This window comes from Bidens hawaiensis, unplaced genomic scaffold, assembly GCF_021521415.1.
Source record: "Bidens hawaiensis isolate Kalapana, Puna unplaced genomic scaffold, B.hawaiensis_p1.1 tig00008869_1, whole genome shotgun sequence".
Classification (NCBI taxonomy): Eukaryota; Viridiplantae; Streptophyta; class Magnoliopsida; order Asterales; family Asteraceae; genus Bidens; species Bidens hawaiensis.
This window is the reverse complement of record NW_027491641.1, coordinates 579,848-586,188: the sequence shown is the minus strand read 5'-3', so window position 1 is coordinate 586,188 and position 6,341 is coordinate 579,848. Positions and strand designations below refer to the sequence as shown.

General features: G+C 30.9%; 1 pseudogene; it reads left to right on the top strand.

Annotated features, from left to right (window-relative positions):
- The first annotated feature begins 681 nt into the window (after window positions 1-681).
- Window positions 682-1,011, top strand: LOC143530235 (auxin-responsive protein SAUR32 pseudogene; annotated as a pseudogene).
- Window positions 1,012-6,341: the final 5,330 nt, after the last annotated feature.

Genomic DNA, 6,341 nt, shown 5'->3' with positions numbered 1-6,341 from the left:
AACAACAAGAAGTAGATACTAGATTGTTATCGATTTTGTCATTTTTAATGTGGTGTAGTAGTAGGAAGCTTGGATTTCTAAACTTAAGTTCAATCCCTACTTACAACACTTCAGAGAGAACATGAGTTGCTCAACGAAGAAAGAATAGGGTCTTGGTGATCTCTAATTCGATTATGAAGGTATCCGGATTTTACCACCAGTGGACTTTCAGGCAAGTGGATTTTCCCAGAACTGGAGATAACTTGGTGACGCTTAAGAGCTTCGTACGACTGGACTGGCCTAGCTGGCCGGTGGTGGCCTTTTGTCATCGGATCACCTCATAAGGAGTACCTATTCATTTTATGTTTTATGAAAAAAGAAAAAAGATTGTTATCGATTTTAAATTGTACACGTTTGTAGATTTCTTGTTTCATCTATAAATTTGTGCTTGTCGGTAATTAGTAGACAAATATGGAAAGAAAATTGAAAATATGTTCTCAAAAGAGAAATCAAACACATGGGTAATATGCAAGCTTTAATCATCCACGTATCTTGAAACCATGATCCACGTGTAATCTATCTCCTTTGTAATTCACCTCCTTTGCATGTTAACCTCGACCGCATCGAAGACACTTTAGTTTTCACATACACGTACCCATTCAGTTTCATTCTATTGTACGTATTACTCACCAAACCATTGTAATGGGCACCGTTCCTATAATTGCGACCGCCACCTCCAACCGTGGACGGAAGAATAAGCAGCAAAAGCTGACGGTGCCGAAGGGTTATTTGGCGGTGAAGGTTGGTGAAACAGATGGCGAGCAACAAAGGTTTGTTGTTCCGGTTATATGGTTCAACCACCCATTGTTCAAGCAGCTGTTGAAAGTGGCCGAAGACGAGTACGGGTTCGAACAGCCGGGCACCATCACTATCCCTTGCACCATCCACCACTTTCGCACCGCCGTCAGTCGTATCATCGATCATAAACAGCCCCACCAGCATTTTGGGTGCTTTAGGGTTTGGGCTATCTAGATATAAATGTATACTTCTGAGCATGTGGTTGAATAATCATCCATCTTTCCATGAAGTTTAATCCTTTCTTTAAATGTTAACTGGTTTTTGTCACTTACTTTGGCTACTACCATCTTCTGAATATATATGAATTTGTTCATTGTAGATGATGAATGGATAATATATATATAGGTGGCCTTCCAAGTGGATGTTTATTATATTTATATAGTATATAACATAATCTATATAGACTACATATAAAAGTACTTACAAAGTGTTTAATTAAAAAGTGTTTGATAATTATCATTTATTTTTGAATTTATGTTATGTTTTTTCATGAAAGAATTAGTGTCGTGGTTGATAGTGTTCACGGTTCAACAATTATATTTTTTATCTGTTAAAATTCTGTGTAATGGGTTAACGTCGTCACCTTCGTTCATTTGGGCATGAACGATGTCCCAAATGGGGCATTTTTGGGTTTTGGTGGGGGGACAAGGTACATACGTCGGGGCTGAATATGTGAGGAGGGTTATATTTATGTAGCTCTTTCTTTTCTTTTTTTGTTTTTGTTTTTTTAATTTTTTACGTGAAACTAGTACACACTTTAAAAAATACAGTTAGTTACAAATTAAAGAATGTAGTTAGTGGAAGCTTTTCCGCTTACGCAACAATAAGGTGGCACCGCTTTTAAACGGTTTTAGTATGTAAAACCTAGCCTATGTAATAGATAAGGAATAAATTGAATATTTATTATATAAGTATATATTTCATGATCCTCTACCCATAAAGGTCTATTATTAAAACGTGCATGCTTAAGTTATATAACTTTTTATGACAAATTAAATGACAAGTGTACAAATTTAAAGAAAAATTAGAATGATTTACTCAAAATAATAATTAAAAACCCCAAACCAGAAAGTCGCGGACATTGATTTTGCCCACATCTTCTTGGGTAACAATTTTCGACGGGGCAAAGCAAATGCGCAATACATTGTGATTTGAAATTAAGTGTTTAATCATTTATTTTAGAATATATGATATGTTTTTTTCTTGAAAGAAATAATACCGTTGTTGATAGTGTTCACGGTTCAACAATTATATTTCCTAGTTGTTAGGCTTATGTGTAATGTGTTAACGTCGTCACCTCCGCCCATTTGAGCGTGAACAATGTACCAATGGGGGATTTGGGAGCTTAGGTGGGCGAACAAGATACAAGCGTCAGGCGCTGGATACGTGAGAGCTATATTCATGTAGCTCTCTCTCTCTTTTTTTTCTTTTCTTTTTTCTATTTTTATTTTCATATGAAATCGATATGCACTTTAATGAATGTAGTGAGTGGAACCAGCCTAATAACTTGACATCACTTTTGAACAATTTAAGTAAAATCATTACACCCAGCCTAATAAAGAGTATAAAATCAATCATTAATATATTGAATAGCTATTAGTCTTATTTCATACATATTTATTTCATGATCCTCTATCCATACTTTTAAGGTCTTACTTTAAAACGGGCATGCTTAAGTTAATAAGTTATATAATTTTTTTGGCAAGTTTGATTTTATTATTAACTTCCACTTAACTAGCGTAAAACGTCTTTTTCTTTACCATTTTACAAACTTAAAGGAGGGTTCATATGATTTACTCAAATCTATACTATATAATAAATAAAGGTTTTTCAATGGCATATGGTATCACACAAGATAGCTTCTTACAAAATTTTTCCACCTCGCTCTCTTATTAAATATGTTTCCCTTTTTATTAATAGTAGTTATATATTAAACTTTATTTTTTCTTTTTTAATCAATTATTTTTTCTTTTTAATAAATATTTTTTCATTTAAAAATTTAATGCAAACATAGATATATTATTTAGCTTTATATAAATATGTTGTATTAGTTATTAGTATTAAGCTTTTATGAGTAACGATTTTTCACGTTACTTTATATAAAATAATTAATTTCAAATAAAGAAATTTTAACTTTATGTTTGTTTTGCAATGAAGATTAATAAAAACTAAATCACTATAGATGGTTTGATTTGTTTTTGAGACAACATGTTTTATCGCATGGTAAGTTATGGGTTTCGTTATCTAAAGTTGAAATAAAAAAAACAAAACGAAACTTCTAATTTTGTTATGTAGGTTAAAATTACAAATAAAATTACAAAGATTGTATACAAAAAAATATTTAGAGATTTATGAACTTTAACAACTTTTTATTGCCATATTGTGTAATAGGTAATTTATTCTACCATAAATTATATCTTTATATCATTTGAACATATTTTTTTGTTTTTCTCATTGTGTTATTATCTAAACAAATTTATTTATTATAACTGTGTTCTACACGGGTCTTAATGTCATATGCTATTACACATGAGTAATCTTTACAAAATTTTCCCATTTCTCTCATGTTAAATATATATTTTTTTCTCTTATTAATAGTTTTATATTTTATTCTTTTATTTTTAATCTATTATTATTTTTTAATAACTATTTCCCGGTTTAAAAAAATTAATACCAACAAAAATATATTATTTAGTTTTATATAAATATATTGTATTAGTATTAATATTAAGTTTTTATAACTAAAGAATTTTCACATTGATTTATATAAAATAATTAATTTTATATCTCAAAGAAAGAAATTTTCACTTTATGTTTGTTTTGTAATGAAGATTAATAAAATTAAAGCCAATTGCTTTAGATAATTTGTTTGTTTTTGAGACAACATGTTTTAACACGTGATCAGTTATGTGTTTCATTATATACTAGCATTAGTGCCCGCGCGTTGCGGCGGGGTACGTCAAAGGCATTTGATGTATTACTAACACAATCTAAATTGCAATCCAACTTTACCAATAAAACACAAAGACCGCTAACACCACCAAGTCAAACTGTAACATTCAAGTAAATATCTTTAAGGTCAAACTTTGACTACATAAAGATTACCAGCACGACAGCACCACCAAGTCCAGACTACTGACTGCAAAATTACTTGTTCATAAACTTATAAAAGATTTGTCGGTAAAGATATATGTGTATTATCCAGGTTACACTGTTTAATTTCCTACAACTTGTAAAAGCTTGTGAGTTAAAATAAGAAAAGCAACATAATAACCAAAATGTTAGCATAAGCGTTACGTACAAATAAGGCCTCCCTTGAACTTGCAGCAAAGTTGAACACACATTTGAAGTATTTACATGTATCAACAACAAAAAAGTAACAGAAACATGAAGACCAATAATCTATGCAAGAAAACATAAAAAAAAATGAAGATAAGATTTGTTTATCTATATACCCTTGGTGATTAGTGGTCGAATACAAAAGGGTTTTTGAAACCTTAGACGGTTTCATGGACTCCTCTTGCATTTTGACACGTAGTGTGGTGACATATGGTTTTCCCATTTGCAATCTCAAGTTTCTTAAACAATAGGTGAAATGGCTAAAAAAAATATGGGGAGACAATCAGATAGGTCATTGGTCAAACGGATTAAAAGTCTTACAAAACTCAAAACTTAATAGAAACAGGTGTTTCAGGGGCAATGTGAACCGACCCATTTTGACCCAAGCAAAAACTCCCGCTTCAATCGGCGTTTGGAAGCTATGATAGAAGTTTGAAAGAAACATTTGTGTCATGCCTACTGAGAAAGAAAATAAAAAAAAATGGGTCTGATAGCTATTGTTTTCACTTCTTAAATTTAACATAATTTGCATATAAAAAGAAACTAACATGTTTGTGCCTCCTTTAGTAATTTATGAATTCACAGCTTCCTTGAGACTACCACCATGCTCCTGATCATCAAAAAGAAAAATATGGTTTAGCCCCAAGCAATAAAATTATACACTTGCAAAAGTTCAAATGATGTATTATATATACGAGTCAACTCGGGACACTCAGACAGGGTAAAAGGTCTTGTCAAACCGTAATATAGTGGCGTATATATATATATATATATTATGATATTAATAGGATGATGGGTCTAGGTGTCAAACATGGTGTTAATTTATGAAACAAATTAGAAGCTTGTATTGCCATAGTATAAACACTAACATGAGTTAGTTGACTTTTGTGTTCAGTTTAACCAATTTTCTACCTCAAAATAGATACTTTTACCATGTCCTCAAACAACTTCAAGATTACACTACATATAAGATTGAATAGCGAAGGCAATCAAAATTAGGTTCCAGTACTAAAACAACCACTTTCCCAAAAAATATTGCCAGATCCATCAACACTCATTTATATACAGTTCTTTTACGTTCGTATAACTATTTGTTTAGATTTGTTTATTACCAATACTAATTTATGACCAATTTGAATTATAACTAACCACTTTCCTTCCATACAAGCAAATCCCACTAGTAATATAATATCCACATACCAGATTTCGTTTCATTTTTGGATTCCGGTTTTTTTGTCTCTTTTCTGTCCAGTTTCAGTTTATTCGATTTTGGTTTGGTTTGCTTTCAGTCTTTTAATTACATTTTAGTTTGGTTTCAACTTATTTGATTTTGTTTCAGTTCAAGGTTTGATTTTTCCGGTTCCTTGTTTCTATTGGTTTCGATTTTGATTTTGGTTTCATTTCAGTTTGATGTTTTTGTTGTTGGTTTGGGTTCCGTTTCAGTTTCATCTTTTTAGTTTTGTTTTAGTCCGGTTTCACTCTATTCGGTTTGTTGATTTAGATTTTTAGGTTTAGTTCGGATTCAGTTTTTTTATTTCGATTCATTTTCTTATATTCGTTTCAGTTCGGTGGTCATTTTGTTTGGTTTTTGGTTTCGTTTTTTAGATTCATTTCACTCCGGTTTTAATTTATCTAAATTTTGGATTCACGTTTTTAGTTTCAGTTCGGTTTCATTTTATTTGGTTTTTGGATTCTGGTTTTTAGTTTTTGTTTGGTTTCAGGTTATTCATTTATGATTTCAGTTGGTTTTTTTATTTATGTTTCTGATTTTGGTTCAGTTTTTGTAGTTTCATTACACTTCAGTTTCAATTTATTTGTTTTTTTTGTTATGGTTTTGGTTTCATTTCGGTATGGTTTCAATTTTTTTCATGTTCGTTTTGGTTCTGTTTGGGTTATAAAGTTTTGTTTAAGTCTAGTTTCAGTATATTCGAATTTCTATTCATGTTTTAGCTTCATTTTGGTTCCATTTTATTCTGTTTTTTGATTCATTACAGTTTCAGTTTTTTTAGGTTTTGAATTTTGTTTTTTGTTTCGGTTTCAGTTTGCTCAGTTTTTATTTAGGCTATTTTGGTGTTTGGTTTCGTTTCAGTGCAATTTTTTTAGTTCTTTTTGGTTCGGTTTCGGTTTTTCTATTTTTTGTTTTTGGTTTGTAAGTTATGTTTCGG